We start from the raw sequence: 23,636 nt of genomic DNA on the forward strand, positions 1-23,636 counted from the left end.
TTAACTGCACACACTGCCTCCCTAAAGGCCCCATCAACCTAGCCCGGGCCCACGACCCCAAATGAAACATCTTTCACCCGCCCCCCAGCAGCCCGGGCCGCGTTTGACCACTAGTAGGGCAGAACCACTGACCGGCAGGCGGCGCTCCCCCGGGCTCCCGGCTCGAGCCCCAGGGCACCGGGAGGAGTAAGGACCCCGAGCGGGAGGGAGACGACTGGGGGGCGCGCGGCACAAAGAGCTTTTTATTCAAATTTGTTTAGAGTTTCGCGAATTTGCATGAAAAATGTGTGAGAAAAGCCAGCTCCGGTGACCTCATCCGCACCTGCCATTAACGTTCAATTAGCGGCTGAATAGCGGCCGCCGACGCGACGTGCAGAGAATCCCGCCTGCCCCGCGCAGCGAGGGCGGCGGGCCAGGCCCGGGATAGGGTGGGACCGAGGGAGGGGGACGCGGCTTAGGGCCCCGGCCTACTCCTCTGGCCCGGAGACCCAGGACCTCGTCCGCACTCCAACTCTCCGAGGGAACGCGGGGATCTCAGGACTCTCGAGCCCAAGATTGTTTGGAGCGCGCCGGGAGCCTTAGGATGCCTGGCTCCCTCTGGGCGCAGAAAAGGGCGGGCTTGCCTCCTCCCCAGGACGGAAGGTGGCCGGACAAGCCCCGTCCCAGCTCAGATGGGCTTCCCCGCCATCTTCCGGACAAAGTGTCAAGTACAAGTTCAAGTTCAGGGCCAGGCCCGGGGGGGCGCTGAGCCTTACCCGGCCGCCTTTGTTCTCTGGCATAATCGCTCCCACGTCCCCTCCCGGGCGGGGCCCAGCAGAGACCCCCGCCCCGCCCCGCCGCGCCCCGCAGGAGCCTCCTCCTCCCGCCGGCGCGGCGCCTGTCCCCTGGTCCCGGCTTCCCCGCTCGGTGCCACCGAAGGATCTAGGGGCTCGGGCCGGGGAGGGGGTGGAGGGGGGAGTGGAGGCGCGATACGAACCCGTGGGAGCCTCCCCAACCCCGCAGTCCCAGCGGCAAACTGTGCTTGGTCGGACGGATGCCCGCGCGGAGGTAAGAGCCCTTTGCGGGGTTCGCCCGTATCCCTGTGCCCCGCCCCCCGCCTGGGACTACGCGGGCCCCAAGGAGCGGGGCGGAGGATGGTGTGCTGAAAACCGGCTGGGCAGCCCCGCTGGGCCTCCGGTGGGGTGGGGGGCGCACTGTCGCTCCAGGGCTCTGGGGAGTACCAGGCCTGGGCGGTGGGTATGGAGGGCAAGTGCGCCCAGCCGAGGCCCAGTAAGATCGCCGGCCTTTCCCAAAGGCGTTTGGCTCACCCATCTCTCCTCGGCTAGCCTCTTGGTCTCCCCTTCTGTGTTTCTGGCTCTGGCTCTTCCTTGGCTCCTCTCGGATTTTGGCTGGAGGGGATCCTAGTTAGAATCTAGCTCAGCCAGGTCCTGAGGCCCCTCGTGAAGAGCCGGAGATGTGTGTGTGGCTCAGCTGTTAGGGGAATCAGCTGTGCCCACTCACTCCCCCATCCCATTCCCAGAGCCTAAAATAAAGTCCTGGGCCAAATGGTGGTTGCTGGGGTGGAGTGGGCTGGGCTGGGCAGTGACTTAGTGGCAGTGCAGGGGCCATACGAGTTCTTTTGTGTGTGTGTGTGTGGGGGGGGACCTCTTGCTGTCCCTGCTTGCCTAGTTCCTGGATTCCGTGCGGTGACAGGTGTTAGCTTGTACCTAGCTCATACCTCACCCAGTGCACTGCCAAGTTGAAAGGGCACGGGGGCTTCTTCTGAGTGGCCCAAATCTTGTCCCCTATACCTGCCTTTCACTCTCAGGTGCTTGCTTTGAGGTCATTTATGTACCCATGCTTTACATACTGTTCTAACATCCACAATATTTGGCTTCTAAATTCACAGCAAGTTAGAAGTAACAAATTAGAAGGGGGAAGAAGGCCTTTTCCCTGCAGCTGTACTGCTCCCATTGTGCGTTCCTTCCCCTCTTCTCTGTGTTGTCCTGGGATTTCTCACTTCTGGGATTTTACTCATGCTGAATTGCCAGCCTACTTGAGTACATTCCTTCCCAACTCCAATTGGCCAAACTTTGTCCAGTGCCTCCTCCTCCAGGAGGCCTACCCAGATTTTCTCCACATCTCTCCCTCCCTTGACACCTTCAGCAGAGGGTCAGCTGCACATCTGAGTACTTAGTAAATACTCAGTAAATGAAGTCATTTCTGGATGAATGAATAAAAAAATCATACATACACATAAATCTAACAAGCACTGATATGGTCGAATTTTTGTTTTTAATATTGATTTAAATATAACAGCTCCCAGGGGCTCCTCTCCTCTGTTCCATCACATATGAAGTCTCTCACTTGCAAGCAAGAACCAGCCTGAAAACGTTGGTTTTGTGTGCTCTGTTAAAAAAAGAAAGAAAAATTCTATGCAAATTGCTTTAAAATTTAAAAAAGAAGAAGAAATGCCAGAAGGGATCCCCTCAGCCTCTGTGCAGCTCTGCTCTTCATCTGACGGGGCCCCCAGAGGGCTTAGAGGAGCTAAGGTTTCATGAACTGCACATGACTTGGGACCCCTTTGCAAGGTCTCCGTGGAGCCACCAGAAACTTGACTAAAAATGGAGACTGACCTACCTAGTGCGTGTGTTTAAATTCCCGATGATTCATCACTGACACGCTGATGTCAGAGGAGCCTGGGAAGATGTTTACCTCTTTTTAAAAAAGGGAAAGCGAAACGTTTTTCTGCAAAACCGTCTGTAAAACCATCTGTAAAGGCTGCTCTAGACTCTTCCTCTTCCTCCTGGGCACTTCTGGCCTGAGCTCTCGGACAAACCACTATTTTTCTCCTGTAGGTTCCCTAATTTGGATGGGTAAAATGAGGACATTTAAGGCAGCCACAGTTGGCAAGCAGTGGTATAAATACTACTCTGCAGTAGACTGAGAGAACAATAATTTATTTATATATTAACTCATTTAGTCCTCCCAACTAAAGGAGATGGCTCCCTTTTATAGAAGAGGAAACTGGGGTATGAAGAGGTTAAGTAACTTGCCTTCAGTCTCACATCCCGAAGAAGGTCCAGTAGGCTTTATACTTGGCAGGAAGGGTTAGACTCACTGTGCTTTACTATACTACTGACTTTGTAGCTTTGCTCCTAAGGTAGTGGCTAAATGCCTCCTCTCCCAAGTCACATTTCATGTGGATTTCCTTGCTTTCCTTATCACCCAGAGACAGAAAGGAGTCAGGGGTTGGGGGACAGTGAACAGCTTCCTTTGGAGTCTTTCATTCAAATTCTGGCTCTCTCCCTTACATACCATGTGACTTGTGTCAAATCTCCATATCCTCATCTGTAAAATGGATTTGCAAATTGATCTCATCTCATGGACTTGTGAGGATGAAAGAAGATGCTAGGTTTGGCCCAGGGCCTGAGTCATAAATGTATCCTTGAATGACAGCCATTATTATTACCAGCAATCACCTCTAATGACAATTTACTGTCACTATGCATTTTCAGAAAACAGTGCCCCTCCCCACTCAGAAAAGAAAAAACAACAGCAATACATCTCCATGTGCTTTAAGTGCCCGGGGTGCCAGGACTGTGGAATGATAGCAGCTTCATTCTGTACGCAAATAATTCAAACTCCCAGTAGGTCTTGTGGACCCCCGATGTCTTAAATACAGACCCTTGAAACCTTGTCTCTCCTGGGCTCTCAGCACTTAGGAAGGTGTGAGTGTGTGGGTGGGGGGAGGGTTGAAAGGCCCTGTGGCTAATTGAGAGAATTAGAGGCCAAGATGACTCTTAAGGAGAGAAATCTGAAGCATGTTCTTTTTCACTTTCTTAGCCATAAACTCTGACTATTACCTATTGATGAGGAAAATAAATTAAGACTAGACCGTGCTATGGAAGTATAATAGATCTAGTCAGTGGAATGCTTCTGCCTCCTTTCAAGTAATTTATATTTATTTTATTTATTCAGTGCTTATTCTGTGCCAGCCATTGTTTTAGGCACTGGGTATACAGCAGAGAACAAAACAGAAAAGCCCCTGCCCTCAGGGAGCTGACGTGTGTGTGTGTGTGTGTGTGTGTGTGTGCGTGTGTGTAAGGAGAACAAAAACATCAGAAATTCTGTGCTGTACCTGCCTCTGACAGGATCCCTCATGAGTGGGACTGGTCAGCTTGGTCTCCCTCACTCTCTCACCCCTTAAAGCCAAGGACACGTGTTTTCACACAGCTGTCTCCACTTGGGGGTATTATTAAGGAAAGAGACAGAGACAGGCTCAATTTCTCTCTATATCCAAAAATAAGTAACAGGCTGAGGTAAAAAGGTTACTCAGGCAAGGTACCCATCAAGCAGGCAATACACCGGTGCCTGCCTTCTTCATCCCATTCCTGACCAGATGCTAGATCCAGGCAAGGCTGAAATCCTGGCAGTGGAACAGGGGCAGAAATGGTGACAGTCCATGGCAGAAACCAAGAAGACTGGGAAGGGACAAGGCTGTATCCAGGGGTGTGGGCAAATCATATTAATAGCTAGCCTGTGCCCGTTAATCCTCACCAGGACCTCTGATTTAGAGATGAGGAAACTGAGGCACAGAGAGACTGAGTAAAGTGACCCAAGGCCACACAGCTATTCCCTGGCAGATCGGGGGCAGATTTGAACCCAGGGAGCTGGCTCCAGGATCTATGTGCCTTATCCCACTATCAAACTGTTTATTTAGGGACAAATTTCAGAAAGAAATGTGCACTTCTCTTGGGTAAAACTCATTCTCCAAGTGTCCTTAGAAGTCAGCAGGGGGTTCTTCCGTAGCCACCCTCCCTCACACTTCTTAGAGGCCCAGGTTAGAGATGTTAGGAACCTTCTTTTACCAGCCCCCTCACTTGGCAGCTGAGGAAACAAGCAGATGGAGAAGGACTTGCTGGAGGCCATTATCAAAGTGGACACTAGAATCTCGATCTCTTAGCAGAGCTCACACTGGGGCTGCATGTCAAGGTCTTGGGGAGAAGAGCTGCTTACCTTACTGGAGCCTCTTCAAGGGCCTAGCAACTTCTACTACCAGCAGAGTAAAACAGCTGCCTACTCTGTAAAGAAGTCCCAGATAGTTTCTAAAGGCCTTAGTGGACTCGAGGTACCATGGTGTCCAATTAGCCAATGGGCCTTATATCTGGTCCTTGGAGAAATGTCCTTGTCCTTCTGGAGCACTGCCCATGCTCTGGGCATATCCTTGGTAGCATATGGTTTCCTGCCAATTTAGGGAGCTTTTCTCCATCCCGGAGCCAGGGGCCATGGAAGCCACGTTTGTTGCCCTCCCCACTCTTGGTATGTGCCTTGCACAGAAGTGGGGACTAAATGACGGTGGCGTTCAATTGAATGTCTTCACCTCTTGGTGCCAAGTCAGGTCCCCATACTATCCCACAAGGCTGCCTGAAAGATGCCCCCCATCCTCCTTGGAATTGTGGGGGGAAGGTCAAGGACCACCACCCTGGACTTGGAATCAGAATGCCAGGAGGAATCCTAGCTCTACCTCTCCTTGCTAGGAGATCTCCAGGTAACCCAGATCCATTCTTTGAGCTTCTATTTCCTGAAGGAAGCTGACAGTGCCTCCTTGGGAGGCCTGGCAAGTGGGGGATTATAGGAGATGCTGTGTGTGAAGGTGCTTTGCAAAGGGTGAGGTGGGTGGGAGATCCTGCTTACCCAATCACATGCTTACCAAATCCCTGCCTTGTTTGGTCCTGGGTCAGAGGAACCTTAGTCCTTTCATCACAAACCAAGAGAGAGGATGGAGGATTAGGGGAAAGGGGGCAGGGGTGGGCTTCCTCTGAGTTTCCCCAAAGAGGCTCCATCTTGAAGGTTACCACTGTCCTACCCCATGGAGGGGGTTGCTGCAGTGAGGAGGGAGCTGGGGTGGGAAGTGAGCCTCAGGAAGAGCCAGCCTGCACCACACCCTGTGAGTCAAGGAGCTATCTTCTAGCCTGGTGGTTTCTGGTTAGAATTTGACATTAGTAGCACCAGCTTTACATCAGTCACTGGACTGGCAATGAAGAGAATGCCAGGTTAATGAAATGTTCTTGACTTTCCTGCCTGGACATAGAGGTTCTATCACCAAACAGAAAGATAAGGCATTTGTGATATAGTAGCTGGAGTAACCAAAACTCTTTGGAGGTTCCTGTTCGAACGCACCCCAAAACCACATAAAAATTTTCATGGGTGGAAAGGGTTCTGCCCTTGGTGGTTCTGGAGTCAGATTTGGGTGCGTTTGGTCTGATTTACCCAGCCGTGCCCGCCCAGGGCTCCTGCTTGGCAGGTCTCATGGCCTAACTCACTAGACTGCCTGAGGGGGACCCGAGGTCAGTGGGGTTTAGCCAGAGTGAAATACACAAATCAGAAGGCGGGAGGTGCCCGCGCGGGCCCGGAATGTATGTGCTCAAATGCCTCTGTAGGGTATGGTTTCCTGCCAGTTTGGGGAGCCTTTTTCTCCATTTGAGAAAAAACAAACTTACAGCGAGGGGTGAGGGGTTAGGGTTTGGGATTGGGGGAAAAGGTGGGTGGGGAGCCCCACCAAGGAAGTGAGGAGGGGGCTGCAAGGATTACACCTGGGCATACGTTTCCCTAGAAATCACATTCATTGTATTTTTATAATTTATTCTAAATCTTTCATGCGAAGAAAGTCAATAGTGAGTGTTAGTACTGGTGGCCCTCCTGATCACACCTGCATCTCTTGAGTGTGCCTTAAAGGTCTTGGGAATGGAAAATATAAAAACTGCTTCGTGATGCGTCATCTTTATCCCCCACTCCCCCACCCATTCCAATATATTTTCTACTTCTAGCCTAAATTCGGGGCCCCCTACCGAGGCCGGCCATGATCTTGAGGGCGGCATAGGGGAGGCCGCGCTCTGTCCACCCCAGCCTGGTGATGCCGTTCGCTTCTTGTGCCCGGTATTGTGGGCTACATGCCTTTCCGGCGTACGGAGCTGAGCGTCCAGGCCAGTGCCCCTCAACCTCTCAGTAATGTTTACCCGAGGCCGTCGTGCAACGAGACTATTCGCATGGCATTGTCAACGCGGCGGGGCGCGCGTCTCGGCCCTCCACGGCTTGCCAGACTGTCCTGCAAACCACCTCACCCGTCTCTTTGGCGCAGGAGACTCAGGCTGTAACCGGAGAAAACACTTCACCCTGGAACCCTAACTCAGGTCCTGGCAAAAGATGCGAGAGGAAGACTTGCTCTCTTAATAAATCTCGGCCGCCCGCACATCTGGCCCCTAGTCCTGCTCGGTAGAGGACTGGCTGGTGGAGGCGCGGTCCAGGCCGTGGGCACTCGACCCACCTCTATTTTCCTTCCCGAGGCGCCCCTGGATTACCACTTTCGGTTTGCGCTTACATCCGGGATGTCGAATTTCCCAGGGAATCATAATTATTTTATCTATAATTTATTCTAACCCCAAGGTTCCAAGAAAATCTGTAATGAACGTTAATATCTACAGCCTCCTGGTCAATCTGCATCGGGCGAGAGAGCCGTCGGGTTCTTCGCAGTGGGTGACTTCAGGTCCCTGTGCCTTGTTTCCTATCACTCTGAAAGAATTTTCTCCCCAAAGGAAATCCAACTTGTTTGAAACAGGTTTCTCCTCTCTGACTTTCTGCACTGGAGAAAAATCTGGATCTGCTTTTCGAAAAGATTTTTTTTTTTTAAGAGGCATCCGGGCAGGCCTGAGGAGTCGGGCTGAAGGTGCGCCAGCCATTATTGCCTCAGACCTCCGGACGCTACGTACCCCAAGCACCTGAGCTACTAGTGGTATATCAGACAAGATTTCTGGGAGCAGCCCCAGGAGTCCCTCCGCCCGCTCCCAGTCCGCAAGCGCAGAGGATCCTGCGCTCTGTCCCCCAAGGTCTTGGCGTTTGCTGAGCTCTCTCCGCGCGCGTCGAGGAGAGGCCGCCTCTCGTGAGCAAAAGCTGGGAGTTGTTAGAGATTCCGCAGCCGCTCTGAGGGCGAGATCGGGTTTGTCCCACGACCTCGGCGCCAGGAAGCTGTAGAAAGAGACAGACCCCAATTTTCTCCCCTTGGAGTTGAAACAAAACCTGAAAGCCCGAGGTTGCCCGCACCGCCAGAGGTGGCGCCTAGGCGGCGGGGGCGACCAGAGCCGCGTGCCCGCGCGGTTCCCAGGCCTGGGTTCTGTTTCTTCCTATTTTAGTTAGTTACTTAGCCGGTTAGCTAATAGACAGCTCACAGGCAGCATTTATGCAAACGCCAAGCCTGGACCCACGCTGAGTCTCCGCGGCCGCCAGACCTATAGTTGCCCGGCTGTGCTCCCAGAGGAGTGACGAAGGGAAATTCCTAGTAATTAAAGGGGAGGTTTTCCCGGGGCGCCCCTTGGTGAAGTGGCCTTGGCTTCGAGTGAGGAACAAAGGACTAAGGTGCCTGCGCGCAGCGCGCCCTCGGGGCCCGGCGCGACCAGCTTTCACGCCCCTCCCAGCTCCACGGCGGCCGCGGGCTTTGTGAGCTGGGGCCGCGCGCCGCGCTGCACCTGCCCGGATTTAAGTACCTTGGCGAGGCAGCGCAGGCGGCTGTTCTAATCGCCGTCTCCAAGTACCTGCTCATGAATAAACACCAACCCCATTTATCAGGTACTTAGCGCTCATTGTGAAGGGGAAATTGGCCCTTTTCTGAAAGTGTCTATCCACAACCCATCTGCGCAGTTCTGGTTGCAGAATTCCCCTCACCCTTGAGACACACACACACACACACACACACACACACACACACTCGCAACACGAGGCTCCTCCAAGCTAAGATAAACTCGCTTTTCTTCCGGTAAGTGCGTGATTGAGCCGCGACAATAGGCGGCGAGGAGGAGGCCGTTGGGTCAATAGCCTGCGTCTCTCCCATTGATAGGAAAAGTCAGTGCGCGGAATGCAGGGCCTTAGGAAAGCCCTGTCCGGCGTTCCAGCCACAGGGGTCACACTTGCATCAACATGCGGGCACGCTGCCCCTTGGGTACCCCAAACATTGAGCAAAATATTGGAAAGGTGGACCGAGGTGTCTGTGGTGCCTGCCAGCATTGGTCGGGTGGGCCCCAGCTGTACCCTGGGTTCCCCTACTTTCCCCCAGTTGGGCCCCACATCTGGGTCTGGCTCTTAAGTCATGGGCATATGGGATAGAGAATTTAAGGATCCAGATACTTTGCAATCCCCGGGCTAGTAGGAGGAAAAGTGGCTCCTCTGGGAACCCGGATGGGCCGAACAGCAGCTTCCGGCAGAGGCCCTCAGGTTTCAGAGTTCTCCAAGTGGGGAGAAGGGCGGCCTGCTCAGCCCGCGCACCCGTGGCAGCACCACAGAGGGAATAAAAGCAGGGTAAACAATTTGAAGATTCCCACGAAGGCAAGAGAGTAAATTTACAAACTCATTTGCGTCCGGAATACTCGCTTCTTTTTCACTCATACATTCCTTCTAAAATGTGGGCTTTCTGTGTACATGGGCGCGCATTCCCAGGACTCGGTTCCCTGGGTGGAATTCACCCAGGAGTACAATCGATTTTCTGAACCTGCGTACGGCCACAGGCAGCTCTGAAAATGAAAGCGTTTGCTAAGTGGGGGAGATCTCACCGATCGAACGTTTAAAAATGGCTTTGTCTTCATTCAGCTCTCCCGATTTATTTTGTGTTTTACAAATAGAAGCTCAGAGCTTCTGTCGCCCAGTCCTTGCATGACTCATGGCGGTGGCCACACGGGTTTCAGGGATACGGGATGTTTAGAAAATCGCTGCATATCGGAGTTTCCTAGCACGTTCCATTTATACTGAATGCAGGCGGCCGCTGAAAATCCAGCCTCGACTCTTGCTAATGACTGGGTAGGACCCTCGGGGTCCTGCGACCGTGCTGGAGGGTGTTCCCGGCTCCGATCTGGGGAGGCCTGCGCGGGGACTAGGTTCTCGAGAGGCGAGCGGGCGCGCCAGAGAACCCGAGACTGCTGCGGGGCCGGATGCGGGATCCCTGGGCTGCGGTTCTACGCAGAAACGCCAATGGCCATGCCTCCCCAGCTCCTCCCAGCCCCAGTCACTAGGCCGGCGCCTGGCCCGGAGATCCTCCCAGAGCCCTGGCGGTGCCATCATGCCGGAGAAGACAAGCTCGGCCCCGCTGGAATTCGCTCCAAACACAGATGCTCATTTTTGGAATATTCTAGAAAAATAACAAGATCTTGTTTGTCTTTATGATTCACGGGAGGTAACTGATGGGAGGGCCATTTACATGAGGGCAGACACTGTGGGGTGAAGGTGACTTCTGGACGTAGGCTTTAAAGTAGGAACGGCTCCAAATTCCCAATATCTCCGGCCTTTCCGGTTGCTAATCGGACCCCTGCGGGAAAACCAGACACTTCTGTTTCGTGGCTTTCGGGCTGCCTCCAGCCCACGCAGGCGCGTTTAGTCCCCGTGGAGTCAGCCCCGAGCCTTCCTAGTCCTGGAACTAGGGCTCCAGGTCGCGGCCGCGGGAAGCCGACGAGAGGGCGGGGGGTAGGGATTCCCTCCAGCTCCGCAGGGCATCTCACAAGCGCCTTCTTCTGCGCCATCTCCCCACCTCCAGGTGCAGGGGATGAGCTTCCCCAGGTGAAGCTTAATTTTATGTGGTGAAAATTCCAGAATTCGAATTCGTTGCTCTTGTGTGTTTGTGTTAAATGCCTTGATGGCGTAGGTGTGTGCGCGCCCTCACAAATTTATGGAATTTATGGGCGGTGAGCGCGGCTGGGAAAGGTTTGGGGGACAAGAGAGGGCGCCTGCACGCTCTCTCCAGGCCCGGGACTGGCCCCCAAGGCACGGCTGGAGCAGAGCGTGGTGGAAGTGGTAAAGGCTTCAACTCGACTCCCTCTCTCTTAGGAGCCCTCATTTCACCCTTCTCAGCCATGCCCTTGGTTCACATTCTTGAGTCCCTTGGGGTCCCAAGCAGATCCCCCACAGAAGACCAAGGAGAAGTGGAATTGAATCAGGGCAGAGCAGGGCTCCCCCAGGGCCGGTTCCCCGACTGGCATGGTGCAGCCAGGCCCGGGGCCTGGGACAGCTGTTTCGGAAACCCTGGGGTCGAGGCCCTCCAGACTGGACTCAGGCCCCAGGAAAGAGCATAAGCCCAGCCCTCTCACATAGTGTGGCTTGTCCTCAAACCTCCCACCTCCCCAAATCTCCCCACTACAGCCCACCCTCACTAATCACCCCTCTTCATCTTGGTTCTTTTGAAGGGGTGGCCACGGGAGTGCCTCCGCCCATGACAGCAGTGTGCAGGAAGCTGACCTGGAGCTGGGAAGCCGGGAGAAGGCACGTGGGGTTCCACCTAGATAAACCCCAAAAAGACAGCTCCAGTGAGGGCCTAGCAAACCTGAGACCAGGTAGGGAGCAGCGTGTCCACAGGGGCAAGGATGGAGCACCAAATGCCAGAGCCTGAGATTTGGGCTCTCACATCCCTCCTTGGGAGTACTTGTGGCCCCTGGATAGTCATCACGTGCAAGCCTCGGACCCCTTGGAGGGGTTAGGGAGGGATCTGTGGTCCCCCTCTCATGTCGGCTACTGAAACCCCTGGGTTCCTTGAAACAATCTAGCCTACACCAGGAGCGTCCATCTTAAAGCTGGTGGCTTTTGGTTCCCCAGGACCCTGCTTAACTCCCATGACGTCAGATCACCACTTAGAGCGTCTTGATGCCCAGGCTAGAAGGATGTCGGTTGCACCAGCTTTCCCCACTGCAGTTTCAGGTTTTGTCCCGACCGACTTTCAGCAAGCGGCTTAGCTCAGCCCTGGCACTGCCTTCCAGGAAAGAGGGGCAGCAGCAGCCTCGGCTGAGCCGGGTGCCCTTGTGGGCTATCTAGTGGGGGCTCGCGGGTCCCTGCCTTCTCTGCCTGGGGTGGGTGGGAGGTAGGTTCTTGAACTTCCCGGGGCTTCTCCCTGGCACACTTTGGCTGCCACATCACGGATGGAAATGCTGAGGCCAATGGGCTCAGGTTCGCTAGCAGCAGGCAGCCGGCCCTGGTGTGCCCGCTTTGGCCTGGGTGCCCTGCATACCCCCGCGCGCGCTTGCTCTGTGTGGGGGGCTGGCAGATAGGGGTGTTCCTAGGGGCCATGGGGGGGAAGGGGTTGGCGGGGCCGGTCTTGCGCTTCCCACGCTCCCTCTGTTCAATTCACTCTGGTGGTCTCTGTTCCAGTCCGGCCTAGGGATCTCTGGCTCCCCACGGCCAAGCCGAGAACTAGCGGGCGCAGGTTGCATTGTACAGACTCCCGGGGTCAGGTCGCAGGGTCACGTGCACGCGTCGGGCCTCCTCCGGGCGCTCCTATTCCAGATCCGCCGACAGAGGGCGCCGGGGGCCCGAGAGGAGCATGTTCGGGCGCCTCTCCCGGGTCCCTGGCGCCACGCTGTGGGGCTTGGTGGTTCAGAGCCACACCTGACACCCTCACGTCCCAAACCGGGATAGTCGCACCGACAAAATCACAGGAAGGAGCGCGCAGTTGACTGTGGGCGGGCGGGACGGCGGAGCCACTTACAGCGGGACCTGCGAGGGTGTGGGTACGGGACTCCCCAACGGACCCTCTAGTTTGTAACCGTGCGAACACTGGAGGGATTCACTATGTGCACCGTGGAGGCGCGGACATCCACCTGAGTGTGCAGAAGCAGGGGAGGGACACAAGAGATAGTCCCTGAGACTGGCTCCAACCAATTTCTGAGCTGGAAGGGTTTTCTAGAACGTTAGTCCAAACACCCTCTTTAATAGCAGGAAACTGAGGCCCTGAGAGGGCAACGACTTATCCAAGGTCCTGCAGCACTTACAAACAGGGCTGACTCAACTAGCGCTGGGGAAGGGCGGCCCCTCCGCTGCCCTCTAAGCCTTAGTTTCCTCCGTTGTGAAACATTGCAGTTGTACTAGGTCGTGGTTCTGGAGGTATGCCTGAAGGGGTGTGCAGGAGTCTGCATGGGTATGCACATATGTGTTGGTGCACGTGTTGGTGCATGTGTGTGTTGGAGGCAGCCTATGGCTGTCTGAGAAGGGCTACGTCTCCATGCGTGGGTGCCTGTAAAGAGCTCCGTGGGTGCCTGTGTGTATTTGTGTGTATTTGCCCTTGAAGGAGTAGATGTGTATTTGCCCTTGAAGAAGCATATTGTGTACAGATGTATTTGTGCCTATCTAAGTGTGTGTTTGTGAAGGGATGTGTTGTGAGGAGTTGTGTGAAGAGTAAAGGGATATTTGTGTCTGTGAATTGTGTACATGTGCTTAAAGGGGTAATTGTGGATTGTAAATAATTGTACGCTGGAAAAGGGCCTGGCACTCCCCATCCACTGGAACCCCACTGCCTGCCTTTACTGCTCCTTCACATGTGCCCTGGAGCCCATTCTCATTCTGGACCCCACAGAAAGGGGCAAGGGGATGAGAGGGCTGAGGGACACAGGCTCTGGGGTGTGGCTCTGCCCCAATGCCCAGCAGGCTCTAACAGGCTGTGATTAGGCAAAGCTTCTCCTGGGCTGCAGAGGGAGAGAGAGAGAGAGAACGAGAGAAGAAGGAGGATTACGGCAAATTCATTTCTATTTTCCAGCCCAGTAAGCCTGCAGTGTGTCCCTGGTGTTAGCATGAGAATGGGCTAGGGCTCTGTGAACACCCCCCGCCCCCGACCTACTGACCCCTCTTCCCCCCTGACATGAATAGCGGGACTCACAGCCTCCCCAGCCTCTCCAACTAGTGCCTGCAAAGCCACGGCTCCTAATCAGGGTAATTTAATATATTTTAAGCCCCCGGCGGCTTTATTTTCCCTCCTTTTCGAGTTTGTTTTAGGCATTCACAGCTCTCACCCCGTCATTAGACGGCCTTATTTGACGGATGGAAGGAGCTGCTATGAGACCACAGCCCTTTGTGTCCCCCACATAAGCTGGGCTTCCCCGTAATTAGAATGGTATTCCCAGCCATTGAGGCTTTTCATGAGGCAGAACAAAAACTCCCCGAGATGAATATCCCCCAACTCCCAGCCCCCTGGCCAGGAAAGGGGCTGTGAGTTAAAGGGACTCCTTGGGGAAGGCAGTCCAGAGCAAGGACAGCCAGGGTCCTACCAGGGTGAGGAATTTAGGGGCCATGGGAAGTGGGCACCAGACAAAGGCTGGTGGCTGGTCAAGGTTGCTGGTAAACACCAGTCACCTATACATACTCCACCCAGCACTCAGCCAGCGTCAGGATGTACTGGGCTCATCAGAGGACCTTCATATTCTATGGGGTCTTGGGGTATGGAACCAGGCTGGAATGTGCATGTAAAACACAAACACACACGGTCACACTAGTCACTCACTTGCAGGCTTGGGATTACATTGTAAACACACATATATACACATACATGTACACATGCATGCTCAGCCACAAGATTACAACGTCACTAAACTAGGTTAGGAAATACTTGTAAATATACACACATCACACACATGTTACCCAGACAGAACCAGACTGCAGTTTGTCTTTATATCTGTGCACACACACACACACACACGGCCAGCCACTCAGATTGCTTGTGAACACACACACACTCCTGCATACTCATATACATACATACACCCTTAGGGTCATCCAGACCCCAGTTTTTCTGGGGGCATTCACCAGCCTGTGCACACTGTGGCGCACCACCCCTCCTCCCCAGGATATAGACTTGCTTCTGGCCGCATTCCTAGGTCCATGCTCAGCCTATGTGCAAGTAGTTTGACATGCACACACATGCATGGATGCATGCCCATCCTCTGGCTCACACTGACATGTGAAAACTCAGGAAAATACTATAGAACCAACATGACATTACAGTGTTTCCATATTTTCTGGCCAGCCTCTCCCAGACACTCATTACCAGACATGCAAGGGAGTTTTGAGGATAAGCCCCCACTCAGCTACACACTGTGCTATGAACTCAGCCCCCAAGTGGGCTGGGTTCTCTGGGGCTCAGGTGGGTCTCCTGTGTCCTTTGGGGAGAAGAGATCTCCCTTTTCAAGATTGGACCATGCTCCAAGGACAGAAGCCAGGTGTCTGGCTGTCTGGTACAATCAGTAGCTTTTTTCAGGATTCAGGAAAGGCTCAGAGGGTGATAACTAGGTCTGGGAGTCTGCAGACAGGAGAACTCACCTGCTAACTGACACACAGGGATGCAGTCCTATGGAGAAATAGCTAGTGCCTCATCTCTAGGAGGATTCCAATAGGGGCAGCATGATAGCCAAGCAGAGATGTTGTGGGATAATTCATTTATTTAGTTCAGCTCCTACTCTCTATCAGACCCTGTGCCCAGTGCTTGGAATACAGTGGTGAGTAACATACAAGCCTGTCTTCAAAGGATCTTAGAGTCTTAAATGGGAAAGCTAGACACACACAGTTAATAGATAGGCCTGGGCCAGGGGACAGAGATAAGGCTGGGGCAGAGAGGAAAGTGATGTAATGCTTCTCTAGTTTCCACAATGGAATGTTGGTATCAGGGACTGAAGTGGATCGCTTAACATCCTGTGCCCAAGGCACAGTTGTGGCACCTTGGAAGTTTTTTGTTGTTGTTGTTGTTGTTGTTGTTTTTGAGACAGAGTCTCGCTCTATCGCCCAGGATGGAGTTCAGTGGCATGATCTCGGCTCACTGCAACCTCTGCCTCCCAGGTTCAAACAATTCTTGTGCCTCAGCCTCCCAAGTACCTGGGATTACAGGTGTGTGCCACCACACCTGGCTAATTTTTGTATTTTTTAGTAGAGATGGGGTTTTGCCATGTTGGCCAGGCTGGTCTTGAACTCCTGGTCTCAAGTGATCTGCCTGCCTCAGCATCTCAAACTGCTGGGATTATAGGCGTGAGCCACCGCATCTGGCCCTGCATCTTGCAAGTCTTTGAGCTGGATAAGTGATGCATTAGCTGGCCTCTAAGGGCTCTCTCCATTCTAAAATTCTTGTACTCCTGGTCTAGATCCATGGCTTTCTCACCGTGGCCCCCTTCCCAAGGTGGGTGGTCTCACCCTAACTCACTCTGCACAGTGTACCTTTACCATGGCACTTATCACCTCCACCAAAGTTGCGCCCAGGCTCTTAGTGAGGGGAGTGGCTGGACCCATTCAGGGTCTCTGGGAACAAAGGAGAGGCTCATAAAGAGTGTGATTAATTCAGTTTGCTGGGGCGGGGTGGGAAGAGTGTCCAAAAGAGGTAGGTTAGGCTTCTTCATGCTCCTGACTTCTTAGGAGTGAAGAACAGTCCACTGAGTCTTATGGAGCCTCATTCTCTTCTATTCTGGAAGGAAGTACAGCTTTGAAGTGATGGGGTGGGGACCTCAGACTGGTAGTTGTTTGCATACTTTTTTTTAAACCTTACATCTTGTTCAATATGTGGGGCAACCAATATGTGGGGCAACCAGGAGATATAATATTACTCTTATATCTGCTGGTGGCCCAAGCAAATGCATACCCAGAAAATGACCAGAAAACCTCAACATCTCTTTCTAGGTAAAACGTGTGTCTGTTTCTCTTCGTAGGACAAATTTCACAGTGTGAATTAGAGAACAAGGGATGCTTTGAAGCCACTTCTGATGTCATATATATATATATATATATATATATATATATATATATATATTTAATTTTACCATGGCATTCCATGGTGTAATGTAATGGTTAGGAGCCAGGGATCCGGAGACATCCCGGTTCAAAGCCTGTTCCCCTCTTTGAGAGAGCTTAGCCACATCTTTTTGGGCCTGGGTGTCTTCAACTGCAAAGTGGGAATAATAATAATACCACCCTGCTAGGGTTGTTGTGAGGATTAAATGAGCTGATACATGTAAAAGAGCCCAACAATGCCTTCCATGCAGTAAGTACTCAGCGTTCGCTGTGGTGATTAATATTAAAGTGAGTGCTCAGTAAATATTTGTTGGGTAAATGTGTGCATTTTTCATTTTGTTTGCATTCAGGATAAAGTTGTGGGAAAATAAGATCTTCCTGATAGCCTCTGCCCGGTACCTGGCAGGAGGCGGAGATGGGGTGGAGGTGGGCTGAGAGTCTCCAGCAGTTAAAAAAAATAAGGGTTCGGAGAGGATGGGCCTCAGGTCGTTACTGCGGTCTCCAGCAGGGGGAGCCCAGGTAGTCATCACTTGCCGGCTCCAGACCGCAAGGAGGGAGGGAATTACCCTTGACCGAGCGCCTACTGTGTGCAGTGCCCCCGTCAGGCGCTGGGGGGCGCCGTGAAGTCAGGATGACTGGGAAGTGGGGGCTTGGAGAGGGCGCAGTGAGGTGCTTTTGAACCAACGCAGACCTACAGGGCCGACTTCCTGAGGGCGAATGTCGCTTTGCTGCAGCGGGGCACGGGTTTGGTTCCCGGCGGGGCCTGGCCTGGGAAGCGCGGGGCTGAGGGCGATGCCCGGCCGCTATCCCGAGTCGGTGCGTGCCTATGCTGCAGGAGGGCCACCAGGAGCTCTGCTTCTCCGCTGCACCCGGCTCGGAGCAGGCACTCAGTACAACTCACTTAGCGAAGTAAAGCTGCCTGGCGGGGACACTCCGGGCTGCAGGTGTGCGTACAAGGGGCCTCCTCATGGCAGTTTTGGGGTGGAAACAGTACCATCCCCCCGCACCCCACCCTTCCCCCATCCCTGCGGCTAGACCGGGAAGAGGTAAAGCCCGGAGACTCCACCTTGGCATGGGGCAGGGGTGCCACATGGGATCTGGCCTTGAACGGGACATTCCTCATTCTGCTTCCGGCAGCGCCAGGTTTTCTCGTCCACTACTCTGCGGTGGCGGGTCGGCAGCTGGAGGGACAGCTAATCTGGGGGCCCTGGTATGTGTTTATGTATATATGCATGCATCTATGTATGTATGGAGTAGTTTTCATAGATATTTTCAAATATCAGAGCTCCCGACAGTTCATCATAGCAGCTAATTGGAAAAAGGAGTTGCACCTCGGCTCAAAAGATGCCAGAATCAGAAAGATATTGAGGAGCAAATGATTGGAGACGGTTTTACCTTTGCCCCAGAGCAGGCGGGTTTGGCCCTGTAGGTGAGAGCGAGATCTGAAGAGGGTGGGGCCGGGGGCACATGCGCTTGGTTCCCTGCTGGCCCAAGTGGTCCCGGAACAGTGGCTGAACCAGCGGATCTAGTGAGGGAGCTGGCAGTCCCGCCGCCCCTGCCCACTCCTGGCCCGCGGCATTTGGCCTGGCAGGCTCAGGAGCTTGGCTTCTGCCCTCCCAGACGCTCTGCTCCTAGAGAAGTTGGGTTGGAGTCGTCGAGCTCCACATTTCCAACTGTGTGAACTCGGCCAGATCTTTTAACCTCTTGAACCCTTGGGAGCCAAAATACCAGCCCCTCAGTGGAGTGCGAGCAAGTGTCTTCAGGGAGACTGTAAACCTCTGTGGACGCCTGTCAAGACCGAGTGTTGAATGCCTTGCTGGATTTTTGTGTCGTTTAATCCTCATCTGAGGAGTCTTTCTCCCAGTTTTACGGATGGGGTAGTGGAAGTCTTGATGAAAGGGAGCGGATGCCCTTGTTCCTGGGGCAGCCAGCTGGAAGCCTCCTGTTGTTTCTCAGGCCCCTTTTAAAGTTCCTAAAATGGAGTGCTGGGACCCCAGGAGGGAGGAGAGGCACACAGGATAATTCTGGCTGAGAGCAGAGGTCTCCTTTACTTGGGGTCTTGATCTGAGGAACTGAAGTGGGAACCTGGTGAAGACAGGTCACCTTCAGGCCCTCACTTTTTGGGTGGCAGTATATTTGCCCAGTCCCCATTGGAGGTTGCAGGGGTCTAGAAAGATACAGGATATGGGCTGGTTGGGGGAGGGGAAGTCTCCCTTAATTCTATGAAGTCTCCTCAGGTATCCCTTTTCCAGGAAGGGCATTCATATTTTATCAACAGAGGGCCAATTATGGGGCATTGACCAGAGGTTTACTTTTGTTTCAGTGACTCCCAACAGCAGCTCCTTGGGAGGAGCTACTTCCCCCCATTTCACAGGGGCAGAACCTAAGGCCAGGAGCAGTGAAGTGAAAAGTGACTTACCCCAGGTCACATAATGAGGGAGCAAAAAGAGAAGGGGATGGGATTTGATTCTAGGTCTGGTCTGGCCTTGCCTTCACACCAAAAACCTAGTCCTGGCATCCCTCCCCCCCAACTTCTGCATCTGCCTTATGATATCCCTTAGAGCAGGGTGGTTCTGGAGTTGGAGCCTGGCCCATTTAAGGGACATTTCCAGGACAAAGCTTGCCTAAGGATCAAGCCCCCACCTAGTGCAGGGAGGCTAGGTGGGCACAGGGTGCCCATGTGTACCTGGGCAATGGCAGAAATGGTGGGTTTAGCACTGTGGAGCAGATGGCCATGACAGGGTGAGCTCCCACTGTGGTCTGGGGTATCCCTAAGGTCAAGGTCAGAGTCTTTGCTGCTCCCTTTCCCCTCTCATAGGGAAGCTGAGAGAAAGCTCCTCTTTGGGGTTCTGAAACCCAAAGGTCATTTCTGAGTGAGAAAGCTGAGACCCTTCCCATCTTCCCTGACCCTCCTGACAGCACCTTTAGGAGCCAGAATTGGCACAGCGAGGCTTCCCCAGGTGCAGACGCCAAGTGGCATCCCCCAACTCCTGGAAGAGGAATCCTGATGAGCTCCAGATTTAAAAATCAATCCAGTTCAAAAGTGATCAGGGGAAACTAGATTCAGTTAGAGAGGACAGAGCTACGAGGGCCAGGAGTAGAGGGCAGGCCTCTCACTACCCCATCCTAGAGAAACTCTGCCATTGGAGGGAGAAAATCTGCACTGGGTCTGGAATGATAAAACTGTCCAGCTCTCAGAGAAGCAACTTAGTTCTTCGGAGCTTTGTTAGCAGAGACACAACAGAGCAGTGCAGACTACCAGGAGCTGCGCAGAAACGCCCCTTCCCCCAACCTACTGCACATCTGGCATCTTTTAAAATTTTCCAAAGTCGGGGAAATAAACTCCGGTGTCTGTCACAGACGCTATTTTCAGAGGGTTTGCTTTGGGTCTCCCCTTCCACTGGTGACCCCTAAAATCCATAAGGGTCTGGCTTGGCGGTGTGGCGGCATCGTTACCTCCATTATGAAGGATAGCAAACACAAGTTTTCAGAGAAAGGGCATTTGCCTTTTTCTTCTAGCCACCAGCCTCTGAGACAGCGCTGGACCCCAAGACTCTGCAGGATTCGCCTCAGTGCAGAGGCTCTGGATTCTCTGGCTCTGAGGCGAGATGGGAGCTGTCCTCCCAGTGGTGCTGAAACTCGGGCCGCCTCCGTTGGGGTCACCGACAGAGGCTCACTTGTTCAGGCACTTCCTGGGTCAGCCTTTCCGCCTCTGAGACGGGCTCTCCCATCTCAGATGGGAGATTCTGCCTGGAAGGGAAGTAGTCCACGCCATCATCATTCCCCGAAACCTTAATAGCCACCTAACTGGATTCACCACTTCTCGTCTTGCCTCCTCAATTCATTCTCCACTCAGTACCCAGAGTGGTCTTTTCAAGAAGCAAATCTGATCCTGTGTAAAGTACTCATATGGTTTTCCATATCATTCAGAATAAAACTTAAACGTTCTTGCTAGAGCTAAGATACTCCTCCCCCTCAATGATCTAGCCCCTGTCTGCTTCTTCCACATTAATTGCCTATCAGGATGGTGGTGATGGGTTAGAACTGGACTAATTCTGATATATTTTGAAGATAGAACTGCTTACATTTGCTGAGACATTAGAGGGGTGTGTAGGAGAGAAATAGTGGAGTCAAGGATGACCCTGGGGGTTTGAGGTTGAGCACCTGGAAGGATGGAGTTTCTGTTTCCTGAACTGGGAAAGACTGAAGGAGGAGCAGAGTTTTGGGGATGGGGATCTGAGGCTGTTTCTGAACAAGTTAAGTTTGAGAGATCTACTAGATAGCCAAGGGAGATAGTCTACTAGGCAACTGGACATATAAACTTGGCATTCAGAGGAGAGGTCCTGGCTGGAGATATTAACCGGGGAGAGGTAAGCTTATGGGTCTTATCTAAAACCATGCAGATGAGATCACTAGAGAGTAAAAGTACAAAGAAGAAAAGTGTTCCAGGGGCTGAACACTGGAGTACTTTGATTTTAGAGGAAGAAATTGAAGAAAATCAGTAAAGGAGGGAGGGTCTTTGAAGAGGAAGAGAACAAAAAAAGTGATGTACTTGAGGCTGGGGGTTGGGGGCAGTGGAGGTGTCTTAAGAACAAAGGAGAGGTCAAAAGTATCCAATATGCTGACAGGCCAAGAAAGATGAGGATTGACAATTGACCTTTCGATATGGCCTCACAGAGGTCCTTTCTGAGAAGTGGAAGTAGGGAGGGAATATTAGAGGGAGAACCAATAGAGAGTAGGAGGAAATGGTACCCAGGCAGGCTGAGGAAGAGAAAAATTATCTGGGAGCTAGTGGGGAGGCCACAGGGAAGGAACCCCAAGAGGTGGTGAAGCACTAAACAGTTTCAGCCAGGTAAGTGACTTGTTGACAGGCCAGGTCCTCATTCTTCCACATGCTTCAAAAGTTCAGTTTAGAACCAATCTGGGCCATAGTAAGACACTCAGGGTACACATGTTTAGGAGGGTTTTTCTTTTCTATTTCATTTCAGCTCAAATCCCTCCTGGCGAAGTGGTTTGACATTTACCTTTCTGGGATCAGAACTTTGTAGCCTCTTGTCTTGACCAGGATGACATGTGATCTGCATGGGGCACCAGGGCACATGAGCTAGTTCAGTGAAGGGGTCCCATCAGAGCAGGCTTGGGCTGCGTATGTGCAGGCCACATGCCCAGACATGAGGCCCTCCAGGGCCTCCTCCCTTGCCTGGCTTGGTCTTGGGAACACCCTAGAAACCTCTTCTCACCTTATTTTTCAAGTCAAGAAAGATAATACCCCCAAACTCAGTCTGGCTCTGCTTGACTGGTCAGTTATGCAGATGGTAGCCCGCTTTCCTCTCAGAAACCCTGGCTCAGTGAGAGTCCCATGCTCCCCGACAGCCAGTGAGGACCTCTGTGGTCCTCGCACCACCCTGAGAGGCAGAGGCAGCCTTTCTCGCTTCGTGCCCACCTTCGGAACAATGGTCGCCAGTTCGCCATCTAGTGGGGGAGCACGATGCCCCCAATCTCATGCACCAAGGGCAGAGACAAGGACGAATCTTGCACTCTCAGGAGTCCTGGGGCCACAGAAGGGAGGCAGGTCAAGCACAGGAGATGGATTATCATGGGTTCCTTCTCTGTCTTGGTGGCCCCTCAGAGGCTGCACCGCACCCACTACCGATGTCATGGGGGAACTTCAGGGCTGGGCCATGTGCAACTCCCAGGCCCGGTGGCCTTGTGGGGAGTGGGCTGAGGGGGTTGGGAGAGTTGTTGGGGAGGTTGGGGTGTCCTGGGACTGCCAAGGGAGCTGCTGAGAGAGTGAGGCCTCTGAGCGACCCCTGCTGATCCATCCCCTGCACAAGCCACATCTCTCTGTGCAATACACTTAGGACTGCCCATAGTCCCATAAAACATTTATACGTGGGCTACAGACTAGCAACAAAAGTGTGATGTGAGCACTGATGGGGAACTCTGCTGCAGTGTGCCTTGGGCAAGTTACTGCCTATGTCTGGGTCCCAGTTTCCTCATTTTTCAAATGGAGGTACAAGAACAAATTGGAATCCAAGATCCTTTCCTGTCTCAAAAGCCCTGATTAGCCCCAGTTTGCCTCCTCCGGTACAAGTAAGTCTGGCACATCTACCGCTCAGGTATTTCTTTAGCTCTGAACAGAAGAATGCCTCCTCCTTCCCCAGCCCTGGTCTGAATGCTCACCCTTTTCTGTCCATCCTGGCCACCTCTTTCTCCCTGTCCCTGGAAAGGCTCTACAGAGGAAGTGGTGTTCTAACTAAATGGAGAAGAGATAAAGTGGCATTCCCAGCATAGGCAAGGGTATATAGTCATGGAAGCCTGTGTGATTCAAAACATGCCCAGTGGCTTGGTATGGCTGGAATGAAGGGTGAGTGGGAAAGGAGTGGGGGCTTGACCCTGCAGAGCCTTATGATTCATGCTTATAAACTTGGAGCTCATGCTGAAAGTGATGGGGGAGCCATGAAGCAGTTCAATGTGGTCAGAAGTTGCAATTTAGACATACCACTCTGGGGTGGTATAGAGAAGGACCTGAAGGTTTGTGGCAAAGCCTGAGGATCATCTCCCTTTCCCTTGGCTGCCCAAGATGAGGACTGCATTTCCAAACTCTCTTGGATCTGGGTGTGGACATGTGACTAAGTCCTGGTCAATTGAATATAAGCAGAAATATCTTGTGTACCTTCCAGGGGGTGTTCCTGGAGGGAGGGGAATCACCCATTATCTTTCTTCTTTCTGGATGGAATGTGACTCATTGGTGAGCACCTGGACCTCCTGATCTAGCCGGATCAGGTTGATGTAGGTGTGTTCAGTGGGCAAGGCCAGCACAAGTGCCTACCGTGTTTGGTCCACAGCTGTAACATGCTACCCAGTGTATTCTCCCACAGGTGTGCAAGCCTATTGCCTGTGTATTCTAAAACTGGCAGCAATTGGGCCAGCTGTACTACTTTCTTTTCCTCTCATTCCTGTTAGCTGTCTTCTGGAGGAGTTCTTTCTGGGGGGGCATCTCCACGTTTGGACAGCAGGGATTGCTTATATCCACTTAGTAAAAATAATAACAGCTAATATTCACTAAACATTACTGTGGGCAGATACTATGC

General features: G+C 52.9%; 1 long non-coding RNA gene across 1 annotated transcript; it reads left to right on the forward strand.

Moving 5' to 3' along the window:
- Window positions 1–821: 821 nt before the first annotated feature.
- LOC134806969 (uncharacterized) lies at window positions 822–20,496 on the forward strand. The gene is made up of 3 exons (XR_010151513.1): window positions 822–1,047; window positions 11,199–11,345; window positions 20,062–20,496. It is a non-coding gene; the product is annotated as an uncharacterized LOC134806969 (long non-coding RNA).
- Window positions 20,497–23,636: the final 3,140 nt, after the last annotated feature.

The sequence above is a fragment of the Pan troglodytes genome, chromosome 16, assembly GCF_028858775.2.
Source record: "Pan troglodytes isolate AG18354 chromosome 16, NHGRI_mPanTro3-v2.0_pri, whole genome shotgun sequence".
NCBI classification, from domain to species: Eukaryota; Metazoa; Chordata; class Mammalia; order Primates; family Hominidae; genus Pan; species Pan troglodytes.